At 34.3% G+C, this 15,888-nt stretch overlaps 1 protein-coding gene across 3 annotated transcripts in view; it reads right to left on the reverse strand.

The window, feature by feature from the left end:
- Positions 1 to 15,888, reverse strand: part of sdk (sidekick cell adhesion molecule) — a 58,933-nt gene that overhangs the window by 41,938 nt on the left and 1,107 nt on the right. The gene's annotated exons all lie outside the window — the stretch shown is intronic.

The following is a 15,888-nucleotide window of genomic DNA, read 5'->3' on the forward strand; positions in this document are numbered from 1 at the left end:
CAAAATTTACAAATTTTTATTTTTAGAAAGACCTCTAAAGGCATAAATTGCTTCTAAATACTTCACAACCTTGACATTTTTAGTACAAAAAATCTAAAATTTGGGGGCATTGTTATTTAAGGCATTTGAATTAACTGTGCTAAATTTGAAAATTTTAGAACAAAAGACAAAAATTTTAGAAAATTTTATTTTTGGCGCGGACCATTTTTTTCAAAATTCTCTAACTTTGTCGATTTTAATGTTAGAAGAATGACATTTCAGGGCATTATTAAAAACGATTCTATTATTATCTCCGCCAAATTACATAATTTTAAAACAAGAAATAAAATTTTTACAAATTTTACAAATTTTTATTTTTAGAAAGACCTCTAAAAGCATAAATTGCTTCTAAATACTTCACAACTTTGACATTTTTAGTACAAAAAATCTAAAATTTGGCGGCATTGTTATTTAAGGCATTTGAATTAACTGTGCTAAATTTGAAAATCTTAGAACAAAAGACACAAATTAATTGAAACCAAATTTGGAATCTGCGTGAAATTCTGCGTACAATGAGCTCGAATGCCGCAAATTTGCTCCAACAATAAACGACCAATTTGACCAAACAAAATTTAGTTGCACTTCATTTCGAGCTCATTTCTTGTGCTGACTGTACCACTCACAACACCTTTCATTGCGACCCGGCGCGACGGGTGTATAACAAACAAGGAATTTTCAATTTTCCATCATCTCTAGTTCCGAGAACTACACAATTAGTGTCGACAAATTAGACCACCTCACATCTCCCTTTTATCATTGATTTTGAACGTTGAAAAAGAGGAAATAGAGCATGCAATGATCTCCTATTATTATTGAAGGTAATATATGAAGTCGGCTTTATCTATTCAACGCAACGGAGCATAAAATTGCATTTACTTTTCTTTTCTACATTGGCTCGGTCACAGAACCTTATAAGTTCCGAACACGATCTGAAGCATCTTGAAAATGCAGTTATGGAGGTAGAAAAAGCGGCTCGAAGAACAAGTTATGTCACCAAACAATGAATGTTACGAAGAAGTGCAATTACCATAATGAACGTCTAACTTTTGTTGTAATTGATCGAGTATACTACACCTGATTCTGCAATAAGACCAAATGGCTGCAAAGTTTGCAGTGCTATAACTCAATTTCCATATTAGTTGAGCTGTTGGAACAGCTTCAAGGAAACGAAGTCGCAGAAGTGGCTTTACCATCAATAATCATAAACAAGTGCTTGGAATTAAAGTAGAAACCTTTTATTGGTTTATTGGGTCATTTAATAACCGCCAAGTTCATCAAGTTGCAGTTAAGACGGAATTACAGACGTAATAGCACTCAGGATGGAATTTTGTCTTGCTGCCACTTTCACCAAGATTACTCATTTCGTTGAAACCGTTAAATTTTAACCTCCACTTTAGCAGCAATCAACTTTATCAAAAGTTTGGAGTAGCTGATGGCTCTTAATCTAATCGATGACGGAAGAGCACAAAAAAGAGTTACCTCATAATGGCTACGTGCTACGTTACGGGCCGCATTTTCATACGTTTTATTCAAATTGAATCGAAGAGCTCCTTTCGATGCATTAACGTTATTAAATCCAATTTTTCGAGTTTCTCCTAACTTTTGTTACCATTCTTATGTAACGGTTATAAAACGTATTTACACATCCTGTCGTAGACAAGGCAGGAGTGCATCGCAGTCGTCGTTGAGTGTGCTTGACCTTTCAAGGCCAAGCCTCAAAGAGTTCGCTGACAATCTGTTAACCCCACAACTAAATTAATTCATCTTGCATCGTCTTAAGTAGTTTTTTTCGCGTCCCCCCACTACTGCTAAACCACGCCTTTGCAGTTTTTCACCGACTGCGAGATTTGTTATGGTTAATTAGCACAAAAACGGTTTTGGTTTTAATCGGAAAATTAAATATTGACACAAACTGCAACTGCAGTGCCAAAAAGCGTAATATTGAATTATTCATTTGCAATAATGCTGTTAATTCCGTCCTGAATTTATTTCGTTGAGGAAAAAACGATGGAATTACAGTCGGCAAATAAAAATTATGCGCATTATGTAAATACCTGGAAGAGGCTCATAAAGTTGGAACATGGTGTTGAATGGTTTATGTGGCTGTATAACACTTATAATTGTGTGCAGGTAAGGCAAAAAATTATAGTATTGGTAAAGGAATAAAACAGAAAACGGTCGGCTATCAAAAAAGAATTAATTTCTGCAAAAAGATTTCGAAAGAATGGCAGATCAACATTCTAGATTCGGTTTTAGATGGTTTAGCGGCCAAAAAACTTTTGTCTCTCCAGCAAATGCCGCACTGTCGAGCTGTCAATCTTATATCGTCAAAATTAAGTAAGTAAGAACAATAACAGGGCAATTACAATAACGAGGTAAGTGGAATAATGGGGTAAAAACTGCCTTGGGTTTCAGCCAATGAAAATGAAGTGACGTCATTACTCAAAACGGAACCGCGTTACCGTCAAATAATCACCCAACGTCAAAACCCCGCACTCCTTTGTTTTTCTCCTCCGCGCCTACTAGTGTTACGTGAATTTTTCTCTCGGCCTGCTTTGAATCGACCAAGAAGCTCACTTTACCGTTTAACTTCTTACGACAATTATGCCCGCATGAGACTTTCCAAGGAAGAGTTAAAGGTTAGCGACGTGTGTGAAGAGGGGCAATTAATACGTTGAGCCAAGACGCAATTCAGTTCGTGAAAAGGCTGAAATTAAATGGCATTCATCATCGTCTAACAGCGCTATAAATTTGTACAAAGTGCAACAGTGTCAACAGATGTTTCGTTCGGTTTGAGGAATTTCGTCTTTATCGATTCGCTGGTCGAAATCTCGGTTATTTTCCCTCGCATTTTGTTAGTTAAATGATTTACGGTAACATGCAGCGGTCAAGCACAGAAACAGTTGATCGAATGTGGAAAAAAAGCGGCTGAAGGAAATTAGGAGAGAAGGCGACTTTATCGTGGTTTTATTATGCGTCTGTTGGTTTAGGACAATTTGGTGTTTATATTTGCGGCTTGCGGGTAATTTTAACGAGATAAAAATGGATCGTTATCGGAAGTAGTCTAGTTTTTATGGTTATAATATTCCGGTATTTTTATAGAGCCGTGGTCTTTTGACCGCTTTGACAATGTGTACATTGAAAATATCGGATATTTTCGGCTCGCGTGTTATAACACGGCCAACTTCATGCTAAATAAACAACAGTGGTGGATTTTATTCCATTTTGCCGAGTGTTTATATGTAAAAAATAAGCAAACTCACTTCATAGTCTGTCCATAAATTAGGCAAATGGACGCGAATTACCAGCCAGGTCAGTGTCAAAGCGCAGTTGCACAGCTAATTATGTGCAATGGCGATGCATATTGACCTCACTTTACACTCTAAATTAACGCAGACATTCGTAATTAAATTAGTAAAGGACCGACCTACATCTAGTTGGCAAAAAACGACGCAAACTTGTTTGTTTTCAAAAGTTTATAGTGTATTTAACGTTGTTAGCGGAAATCCTTTACTAGTGTAATTTGTCTTAAAATACAACAAAGAGAATTATGCATGAACAAACGTGATGTAATTTTGTAACTGATAAATGCGAAAACTTCGGTCTTCTTTAAACATAACTATTACTGAACTAGGAAATTACAATTCAGATCTCTTCTAATGAAATTTATGTTGATAGAAAAGGAAATGACTCGGTAATTTTTGAGAAATCGCGTGGCCTCGTTGCTCATCCTGTGACGGCGAATTACGTACAGGTCAAACTTTTAACAACAACGTAAGAAATCACTTTTTCGGCCCATTTATCAACTTTCTTAAATACATTTGGTTATCAAAAACCGTCGAAGCGCAAAAAAATAACATAACGCTACGGCTACAAATTCAATTTCCTCATAGATTTGATCTATTTAAGCGTTGAAAAGCGTCTCAAGTGGCTTTAAAATTAACAAAAATACAGTTGTGAAAATGGTGGATGCGCCGGGACCAACCCGGAATTTTAAGGATTTGTAATTCGGTTATTTTTAGACTTAGAGCGATTTAGAGCACAGTTTTGGATTCAGAATGAAAATCTAGTTAAAATGAGCTATAATATTTGACTTTTGCATTTCAAATAAACAAAATATTAGCATAATTGTCAATATTTCTTTATCTAAAAATATGTAATTTGGTGGTGATAATAATCAAATCGTGTTTACTAACGTCCTAAAATTTCATTCTTCTAGTTTTAAGATCGGCAAAGCTACAGAATTTAAAAAAAAAAATGGACCGAGCCAAAAATAAAATTTTCTAAAATTTGTGTCTTTTGTTCTAAAATTTTCAAATTTAGCACAGTTAATTAAAATGCCTTAAATAGCATTTCCCCCAAATTTTAGATATTTTGGACTAAAAATGTCAGAGTTGTAGAAAATCTTGAAGCAATTTGTGCATTTGAGATCGTTCTAAAAATAAAAACTTCTAAAATTCCATCCCCTCGTAGATTTGATCTATTTAAGCCATAAAAAGCACCTCAAGTGGCTTCAGAATTAACAAAAATAGAGTTATATAAATGCGCGAAAATGGTGGATGCGCCGAGCCAACCTGATCGATCATTTTTCTTCCGTCCTCACGTGTTTCCTCCTGAATAATTTCCCCAATTCAGAAGCCCCTATAAATCATTCCAGGAAGTCATCCAGCGACTCGCGACACCTAATTAATTCACACATGCTAAGGGAGACATCTATGCAACTTCAATACAGTTCATGATGGACTATTCATGACGAATTAAGTATTAATTGAATAAAATATGGCGCGTCGGGGAAAATTAACCTCCATTGTCACGCGCGAAAATCCACATCGAGTTTTTAGGAAATGGAGATTAAATTTGTCGCTACAAGTGTGGCCGCGGCGGTGTGTCAATCCCGGAACAAAAGGTGTCAGAATTGTACTGAAGGGAGCGATTCCAAAGGGCACCTTTTCAGGCTCAAGCCACCATAAATTCGCTTTTTAAAGACGCAAGTCGGACAATAAAGTCGTTGACACTGTCTTAATTTACAAGTGTGGGAGGTGGAAATTGCTTAGTGGCTTGAATTAACGAGTTAAAAGTTCAAGGATTCCAAAAAGAGTGATAAAAATTACACCGCCGAATTTTAAATATGAAAAGAGGTAATACGCTTTACGACAATCTATAAAAAGAGTTATTGTGCGAGTGCTAACTACCACTAAAAACTCAATTTCATTAATCCATCTAGAGGTGGCTGATATATTTCGAAACTTTATTAAAGCTAGTTGGCTACTTGAACTCGTAAAAAACGTGCGATCTAATCATTTCAATTCGCGACACATTTTGTTTTTAATTTCCACTCAATTTGTTTGGAAATTCATTATTTTTCGTCGTAAATTAAACACTTCGTTCCATTTCAGGTACAAAAACATGAGATCCACCGCAATTGGCGAATTTAATTAATAAAAAATAATTGCATTTTTGACAGGAGATAACGCGCGCTGCAAATATTTTTCCCGAAATCATATTATTTGTTGGTTTTTTAGGTTGTCATAATAATTGCGCAGTAACCATAGAAACGCCTTTCAATTTTTGTTACTGCATATACAGGGTGATTTTTTAAAAACGGCAGGCGTTGTAGAATTTTTATTTATGAACCGATTTCAAAAATTTTATAAACAAATTAAATGGTTTTTAATTTCCTATAAACTGATGATTTTAAAATTTTTCTAAAAGTCTTAGTATCTTTTGGGCGATACTCAACTTTCTTATTTTAAATTGACACCCATATTTTTTTTTCATAATTTAGAAGATATTAATTTTCTTGATTCAGAAATGTGTAATATGTTCTACTTTTACAAAAAATATTAAAAAAAATATCAAAAATGAAAAAATTTAGGCAATAAAAGTTAATAAAATGTAGGTGCGCGGTGTCAAATAACACAATATCGTTATTGTAATGTCAAAAAGCAGCAAATAACAGAAAGAACAAGTTTTCTTTCAACAAGATGGGGCTACACCTTACAATGCACAATGCTTTTCTCGTAGGTGTCAATTGTGCAATAAAAAAAACGGATGGCGTTTCAACAGTATTTTAATTAAATTAGGTAGTTGTTTTTTCTGATTTGTAATTATTGTCTTTTATTATTAATAATTTCAAAAAAAATGCCAATCCTTTCTGTTATTTGCTGCTTTTTGACATTACAATAACGGCATTCTTTTATTTGACACCATGCACCTAGATTTTATTAACTTTTATTGCTTATTTTTTTTTCAATTTTGATAATTTTTTAAAAAATATTTTTGGTAAAAGTAGAACATATTACACATTTCTGAATCAAGAAAATTAATATCTTCCAAATTATGAAAAAAAAATATGGGTTCCAATTTAAAATAAGAAAGTTGAGTATCGCCCAAAAGAAACTAAGACATTTAGAAAACATTTAAAATCATCAGTTTATGGTAAATTAAAAACCATTTAATCTGTTTTTTAAATTTTTGAAATCGGTTCATAAATAAAAATTCTACAACGCCTGCCGTTTTAAAAAAATCACCCTGTATCATGTGATCCACCAAATTTTTGTTTAGCGTAGGCCATGGAAAAGAGAGACACGTTGGAGTGAAACTTTTGTTTTTGACGTAACCTCAATTCCTCGATTACGACTATTGAAAATAAATCAAATGTCAAAATACTGTCAAATTATTTCTCGTGAATTTTCTCAAAGGCTACCTTAAATAAAAATTAATTCTCAGTTACCCTTGAAACTCCATGGTGTGTCTTTAATTGTCACTGTCAAATTCAGGTTATTAGATGGAAAGTGTCAGTTTGACAACGTCAAATTGCTTGACAGAAACAAACGAGTGTTGCTTCAATCAACGATATGACTTGAAATTTCAAAGCCAACTGAAGATTACTTTTATATCGCACGGTACCGGCCCGGCCTACTCGTTTTAAAGTAAATAAATGTGCAATAAAATATTTTTTTCATTGCTTTACATAATGAGAATGCCATGAATGCAATTGTTTCTAAGGAAATGATACTAATGATAAGTTTGTTTTCTTTAGTTTCTCTATTGTCATTGCTGCCTTCAAATTTGTTTGATAGCTTTAATAAATAAACACTCTTTGATGAACGAATGGAAAATTGTTACACTTTCTGCTCGGAGCAGCTTAGTGCAGACATACCAAATCAAAATGTGAATTTATGTCAAATGGACTGATCTACAAAATTTTACAAAAAAAGTGCAATTTTTGAAATATTTGATCTTTGTGGTGTCAAACATTTCTCCAAAAAACGTGGTCGGCATGGAAGATTGCAGTTTTCGATAAGCCCTGCAATAGTAAAATTTCTTTTTGTAAAGTTGGCGCTTCATAAACACCCTCGCTTGAATTTTCCATGTTTATCTTGTCAAAATTTGCATCCGATTAATAACCGCCATGTAAACGTATCATAATCTGTCATTTTGCCTCTGAAAAACTCCGCATGCAAAAATAAATGGATCATCCCCTGAGTTTATTATTAACATTTCATTCCATTGAAAATCTTTTGTCGGACAAACCGCTTCCATCCTTTATCCGACGAAGATAATTCCCGTCTTTTGTGTCGTGTTATCTCTTAATTATATAATTTTAATTAAACTTGATCCGCGAAAGAATCGGTCGGTTATTACGTGAAAAATAGTAGCAAAACCAATTACCCTAAATAGTCGCGTATTTACCAAAGGTCGTGAGCTGCTTTCAAGTGAATAATTTAACCAACACAATCCGATTTTAACGCCACACGAAAACGAGTCGATTTGTGGAAAAATCGATCTTGTTCCATTTCATTCAAGCTGGAATTGATTTTTCCGCGACACAACTGAGATATTACATAAATATTTTCGGTGTAATTCCCAGAGACGAAATTTCCGCTTAAAAAATGTAAAACTACCTGCAGTCCCTAATCTGATTTAGACACGTCAAGAAATACACAACGTTTCGGCGATAAAGATGAAATTTTCAGAGTTTAATTAACCTCCTCTTTTGAGACTTTGCGATCGTTAAATTGAATGTCACTATTTTTTGTATGGAAACCTTGCAATTTATTTCGGCTTTTAAACGCAGTAATTAAATACCGGGGAGAAAAATGGCGGAATTATGATGCTGGCATAAATATTTACGATGGAATGAAGAGAGTGAGGATTGGTTTCGACAAAAATTAACAATGCAAGAGGCGAGACAGTTTATTAATGGAATTTGGTGAAAAATTCGTGCTCTGGTCGGGGGTTTATTAAAAAACAGATGCTCCAAACACATTTGTCAATTGCGAAACCGGCGCATCCACCATTTTCACCAAATTCGAATTTTTTTAAGTACGGTAATGTCGCCTAATCCGGATCTTCTATAATCCGAAAAGCCCCCAAAATCCGTTGAAAGATACAGGCAGTTCGAAAATTGCCACACTATGGAAACGAAGCCACTAGATTATTCGACGTAAAATTCCCATGTAACCCCATGTAACCGTTCCTTGGCGCAAATGGCCCACTAGGTCACGTGTTTAACCCAGGCGAGTATCTATTATTAAAGTACTCCACCGCCCTTGATAAAAAGGGGTGGAAGAGGAACTAGGGTTGACTAATTTCGCTTCGACAGCTGTATGTCTCTGTACGCAATGAATTGTTAATTTCCGTCGGTATTTTCGTTGTTCTTTTGAATTGATTAGAAACGTAACTTAACATCGATTTATATGTCTAATCTAAATGTGGCGTGCGACGCGAACTTAATCTTAATTATAGCCAAAGACATGGAGACAATCGGAGGAATTTCCAGCGAGGAAAAATGGAAAGCCGGTGTTTGTTTAGAGCGGTGCGGTTTTATTGCATTTTCGCATGACCGTTTAATTTTCATTGTCATAATTACTCCCTTAATTATTGCGTTTTTGTCCGGAGCCCTCGGATTTATTGGCAATCTGCCGGAATTATCCGTGAAAATTTCACACCCATTTGCTGATTAACTATTCTTTATTCATTACATTTCCGTGAATGCAACTTACAGACTGGAAACTAACTGCTCGGTAATTTTAGCTGTTTTAACGTGCTGAAACGATCTTTTATCAACACTATTTATTCACTGCGACATAATTATTTACTTTTCCAGCGCTCACGATATAATGAGATGATTTTAGAGTCTGCAGATGAAGTCAGAAAAGACCTCCAAAAAACTTATTTATTATGGCACTGTGGGTTATGCACGGCTGCAACCGAGTCGGACGTGTCAAAAAGTATACAATTCCAGAAAATTGCATTGTAAACAAAGGAGATAATGCGGTATTGATCTCGGAAATTGTTTCAAGCAATAAACGGTAATCAATACTATTTCATCGTTTAAGTGTGATAAATATACCTTCAAAATGCGTCTAATCCAATAAAAAAAAAAGTATCGCAGTTGGCTAGCTTGATTTGACACATTTCACCTTACTGTGGTTGTGGTTCTAAAAAAATCGTAAAATTCGTCAGTTTTGTTCTAAAATTTTCTAATTTAGTACAATTGATAAACGCATCTAAAGTAAAAATTCCACAAAATTTCATCGGTATGACGTTAAAATTATCGGAACTGGAGAATTCAATAAGAAAAATTGAGTTTTTAGTTGGCCCCCAAAAAATCTAAAATTCTGTCCTCTTGTTCTAAAATTTTCTAATTTAACACTCGTGATAAACGTTTTTACAAGAAGAAGACGTTCAAATTTCACAGCTTGAACATTAAAACTGTCGAATTTACAGAATTTACTGTAAAAATTTGAATTTTTAGTTGGTTGTGGATCTAAAAAAATCGTAAAATTCGTCCGTTTTGTTCTAAAATTTTCTAATTTAGTGCAATTGATAAACGCATCGAAAGTAAAAATTCCACAAAATTTCATTGGTATGACGTTAAAATTATCGGAACTGGAGAATTTAATAAGAAAAATTGAGTTTTTAGTTGGCCCCCAAAAAAATTCTAAAATTATGTCCTCTTGTTCTAAAATTTTCTAATTTAACACACGTGATAAACGTTTTTACAGGAAGAAGACGTTCAAATTTCACAGCTTAACATTAAAAAACATTAAAAATTTTTAGTTGGTTGTGGTTCTAAAAAGATCATAAATTTGTTCGGTTTTGTTCTAAAATTGTCTAATACAGAACGCTCAATAAACGCATCAAATTTCCTTGATATAACGTTAAAATTGTCGGATCTGAAAAATTCAATAAAATAAAATTGAGTTTTTAATTGGCTCTAAAAAAATTCTAAAATTCTTTCCTCTTCTAAATATTTTTAATTTAACACGTTTTTTAATTTTATCGTTTTTAAAAGAAGAGAACGTTCAAATTTTACAGCTTGAGCATTAAAACTTTCGAATTTACCGAATTTATTGTAAAAATTTGAACGAATTTTTAGTTGGTAGTGGTTCTAAAAAATCGTAAAATTCTTCCGTTTTGTTCTAAAATTGTCTAATTTAGTAGACTCGATAAACGGATTCAAGGTAACAAGTCGACCAAATTTCATTGACATGATGTTAAAATTGTTGAGCTTTTATAGTCAGAATTTTGTAACTTTGGTTTAACTCCGCCTACCTTTTGGGCCAATTGAATTTTAGCTGAAAGTCTGATTCACTCTGCAAAATTTTGATAGTTCGTCGATATTTGCTAAAAGTCGGGGTAGAAATGTCCACACATTAGAAGATGAAACACCATCAAAATCGATGAAACTTTCACGATTAATTGAATTCTGGCAAAACCGCACATCTTCTTGACATGTGTAACACTTAAGCCGTCAAATTTTTGATTATGTTGAGTAAAGGAGGCTAGCCATTTCTTGATTCGACAAATTCAAATCGTCATTTGTTCATGTGGGCGGGGTTAAACCAAAGTTATAAAATTCCGACTATAGTTGGAAAAATTCTTAGGTTTTGTTCTAAAATTTTCTAATTTAACACACTTGATAAACGATTTTAAAGGACGACGACATTCAAATTTCACAGCTTAGACATTAAAACTGTCGAATTTGCAAAATCTACTGTAAAAATTTGAATTTTTAGCTCGTTCTGGATCTAAAAGATCATAAAATTCCTCCGTTGTGTTCTAAAATTGTCTAATTTAGTACAATCAATAAACGCATCCAAAACAACAAGTCCACTAAATTTCGTTGATATAAAGTTAAAATTGACAGATCTGGATTTAATAAAAAAAGGGTTTTTACTTGACTCTCAAAAAAAATCTAAAATTCTTTTCTCTTGTTATAAAATTCTCTAATTTAACACACTTCATAATGGTTTTTAAAGAAAAACTGTCAACTTTTAGAAAGAAAAAAAAAATTAAATTTTTACCCATTTTCTAAGCAGGCTTTGGTAAAGTGACAATTCGTTAAATCGCACAAATTTTAATTTTACGTGATCTGTGATAAGACACAGTGTGTTCCATTTGAAATAAAAAATGTTTTCGAATCACCCTGTATATAATTTTCCTAATAAATTGTCGATTTTGAATAAATCATAGCCCACTTATCTCGCAAATAAAATTCGACTTTTTCGGCGTCAAATTTGTCACTTGATTTTTCCCATTTGAGTGAATAATCAGGTCGTAATCCCTCTCAGCTTTCTCCAAATGCCACCCACATGAGCCAGCAATCCACTAAATCGTGTAAACCACGCTTTAATTGCACCATAATTTCAAAATAAACAATGTTGAACAATTTATTGCCCAGTAGTGAGTTTGTTGGTTCAGTCTGGATGTTATCTTCCATGTTAATTTAAGTGTTGGTCAATTTATTTACGTTCGTGTTGTTAACTCGGCCACGAAATCTGCATCGAATGAAAACGTAACGAAAGAAAATTTCAAGTCGAAAATGCGTCAGAGTGTGACGTTGTCGAGGTGATCTCAGTACCACCTAGTGCAGTCTGAGAATGAGGTGAGCGGCCACAAAGGAAATACCTGCAACTATGGAATGTGACCAGTCACCGAGACCGAGCCAACTTGGATTACGATTCTGCCATCTTACGACCTTCGGTTTTTATTACAAAACCTACTGTTTATAGGGGATAACATCCGTTTTGATTTGAGGCTGAAATAGCTCGTGATCAAATATTTATTAATTCGCTGACCTGGACTTTATATTTTAACGCGGGAGGTAATAATGTGCTGAGTGGAGATTAACATCTTTTTTCCTTCAATTTCGATTCTTGCGGGTTAATAATTTATGGGTACATATTTAGCTTTCAACTTATTGTGTCCGGGCGGTTATTACGTGACAATCGAAAGCATTATTTCATTTCAGACGCTGCCATTTATCAAATATCAACACGCTTCAAACGAGGCTTAATAATGCAACGTCCAGGAAACAAATAACACAAACTGTTGAAATTGCACCTCTAAAAACTAGAATCTGTCCAAATTTCGTTGAGATCGCATTAGAACTACCAAAATTACAAATTTAATTAAAAATCGATCAATAAAAATTAATTTCTCTAAAGTTTGTATCGTTTGCTCCACAATTTTATAACTTGGTAGAGTTGACAAAGAAGCTAAAACCGACAATTTCCCACAATACGATCACAATAGAACTACCAAAACAAGAAAGCATCAGTTCATTTTTCAACTGTCCACAGTATAAATCGTCATCAGAAAGCCATTTTTTCGTAGTGACTTCATAGTTACTTTATTTTTTTCAAGTTTGCTGACAACAATATTGAGAGACCTGTCACTACAATTCAGTAAAAATGTAGTTTTTTTGGCAATTTTAGTCTAGTTGTCGCTACTGTCTTAAACTGTGATCCAAGGAGAAAACTAAGCCCACTTGATCGTTAAAAAAATAGTAATCGCTAAAATTAGTTGTCAATCTAAGACTTGACATAAATAACAGCTCATTACTTTTCCCTCCGTTCCATTGTTTGTCCATTACAATCACATGTTTCGTTTCCTGTCATTTTTCCACCTCATGTAACTTGATCGGGGCATACATTAATAGTGTCCCCACTCTCAATGGTCCGATAAAAATCAACGTCACCTCTCGATAATTATAATTTTTATTAAACGATCGAACCACCAGTTCATTACGCACCTCCCGTGTAAATTCGATGTAAATTAAATGCGACAATTATGTGAGCGATGTAACAATGACCAGAGGAGATAAATCCGATTGGATAATTTCGCTTCATTTCAATGTTTAAAGATCGAGTGAAAGCAAAATTGTCGGCAATACAGTTCTCTATGGGATTGTAGGGAACGTACAGATGTTATCTGGGGCAAATTGAAAGATAAAAAAGCAATAACGGATCAAGGACTTTGACGGATGACTCATAGATATTGAAAATGGAAATTCGGTGTTGCAACCGCTCGAATTCGACGAAATCTAGTAGCTCGATTTAATTTGTTTTGTTAAATTATTGGCCCTCGTTAATTTTCAGCGTATCGGTGATCTTAAACCAGAAAAATTAACGAATTTGAAGCACGCCACCCCTAATTATAGACTGAAAGATAGGAGGCAAAACTAATGCTATACTTTTGGCACAGGAGTCAATTCCGGTTCTATACTATATGACGAACAACGTCTCCTAATGACTCTTCTCAATATTAATTTAGTGTCTTCTCGATGCTCGCTGCTTCCGATTCCAATATCAATTAACTCGATTCCTGTCTAGAAATATGATATTTTTCTATAAGCTTCAGATGCAAACAAATTGCAATTTCCCGGTGATAAAACCTTTAGCAAAAAACCGTGGAAATGCATCATTAATAAAACGACTTTTTGAAAATAAAACTGGAAAATGCGATTTGTGGAACGACAGGTTCATATAATCTCATGTTTATTTTAGATAACTCAATTTTTGCACAATGCTATATAGAAATCGGCAGGTATTTAATAAAGGCGATAAGGAATCAATACGTGTCATCGGTAAATACGATTTTTTTATTTTGATTCTGACGGATTTGGGGTACATTTCGGGTATTTGCACAATTTTCCAATCAACTGGGATTTAAAAGTGAGACTTGGCCACGTGTCAAATTTGACATTTTTGGCTTCCTCAAATTAAATTTCCAATAAATAGAGAACTAATTAATTTTGTTACACAATTAGTCGACAAAAACCGCGCTTCGGTGGGTTCGTGGATTCGAATAAAAACGCTTTTGAGCATCGGAATGTTTACATTTGGTTATTTTAGGTAATTGTTGATCTCGGGTCTTTTAAAAAACTGTTTTGTTTTGCGTTTTTTATTGCTTATATCGTCGTCTTTTTTTTTTTCGTTTACGTAGGTAATAAATAAGAGTCTTAAATGAAAGGGAGATTTATTTAATCTAAAAGAAACAATCACTCAAAATACATTTGTTTTTAGTGTGTTAATACATGTCATTTGTCTTTTGGCCTTATCAGCGAAAAGAAAGTAGTTTAATACTTCTCAAAAACGCCATACAGCTCGCTTTCCCTGATTTCCATGTCATTTCGTTTAACTTCCCTTGATTTTCTTGTGATTTCGTCTAACTTCCCCTGATTTCCTTGTCATTTCTTGTAAATTCCCCTAATATCCTTGTGATTTCTCGTAAGTTCTCCTAATTTTCTGGTCATTTTGTCTAACTTCCCCTGATTTCCATGTGATTTCGATTAACTTCCCCTAATTGCCTTGCCGTTTAACCCCCTTGATTTACTTGTAATTTCGTCTAACTTCCTCTGATTTCCTTGTAATTTCGTCCAATTTCCCCTGATTTCTTTGTGATTTCTTATAAGTTCCTCTAATTTCCCTGTAATTTCGTAGAACTTCCACTGATTTCCTCCTGATTTCGATAAAACTCCCCTGGTTGCCTTGCGATTTCGTTTATCTTCCCCTGATTTCCTTATGATTTCTTGTAAATTCCCCTAATTTTAATTGTGATTTCGTTCAATTTCGGCAATTTTTTTTGTGATTTCGTCTAACTTCCTCTGATTTCTTGTAAGTTCTCCTAATTTTACTTGTAATTTCGTCCAATTTCCCCTGTTTTCTTTGTGATTTCGTCTAGCATCCCCTGATTTCCATGTGTTTTCGTCTAACTTCCTCTGACTTCCTTATGATTTCTTGTAAGTTCCCCTAATTTCCTTGTGATTTCGTCCAATTTCCCCTAATTTCTTTGTGATTTCGCGTAAGTTGCCCTAATTTCCTGCTGATTTCGCCCAACTTCCCCTCATTTCCTCGCTGATTTCCATGTGATTTCGCCCAACTTCACCTGATTGCCTTGTGATTTTATTATAAGTTCCACTAATTTCCTTGTGATTTCTTTTAACTTCCCCTGATTTCCTAAGACTGGATTCTCTTCTTCGGTGGTGGATTTCTTCTCTCTTGGTGGCTTTGCTTCTGCGGTCTTGACTTCTTGAATCTCCTCATAGTGGGTTCTTCTATCTGCTTCCGCCGAACTGTTAGGTTTTCGTGTTCCGCTGTCTTCTCGGAGTGCCTTCTGGTGATCTTCGGAATGCCATCTCTAATGGATGTGGGCTTGTTCGTTCTTCATGTACCAGGGGGCACCAATGGCGTAAGTACTAACTTTCGAGTTCTACGAAAAGTGCCAAAAAGTTTAAAAAAAAACCGTTTTTCGACATTTTTTCTCAAATATCTTGGCAAAAAACAACTTATTTTACTAATACCTCTGAATCCTGACCTGTTGGAGCAAACGGGCTTCGGATATAGAATCAGAAGACAAATTCAATCCAAAATTTGTTGACAACTGAATCAATCAATATCTATTACAAGTCCCACCACACTAGTTTTTAGGTATTATTGTTTTAATTATCGTTGAAAGGGTTTTTATGTTTTATAGATAAAATCGATACTACTGATATTAGTAACTCCTGCTCCAAGTTCTATGTAATAATTTTTTATTATCAAATTATTACCAATA

Source organism: Gnatocerus cornutus, chromosome 9 (assembly GCF_029298725.1).
Source record: "Gnatocerus cornutus isolate USDA-ARS CGAHR chromosome 9, icGnaCorn1.1, whole genome shotgun sequence".
Classification (NCBI taxonomy): Eukaryota; Metazoa; Arthropoda; class Insecta; order Coleoptera; family Tenebrionidae; genus Gnatocerus; species Gnatocerus cornutus.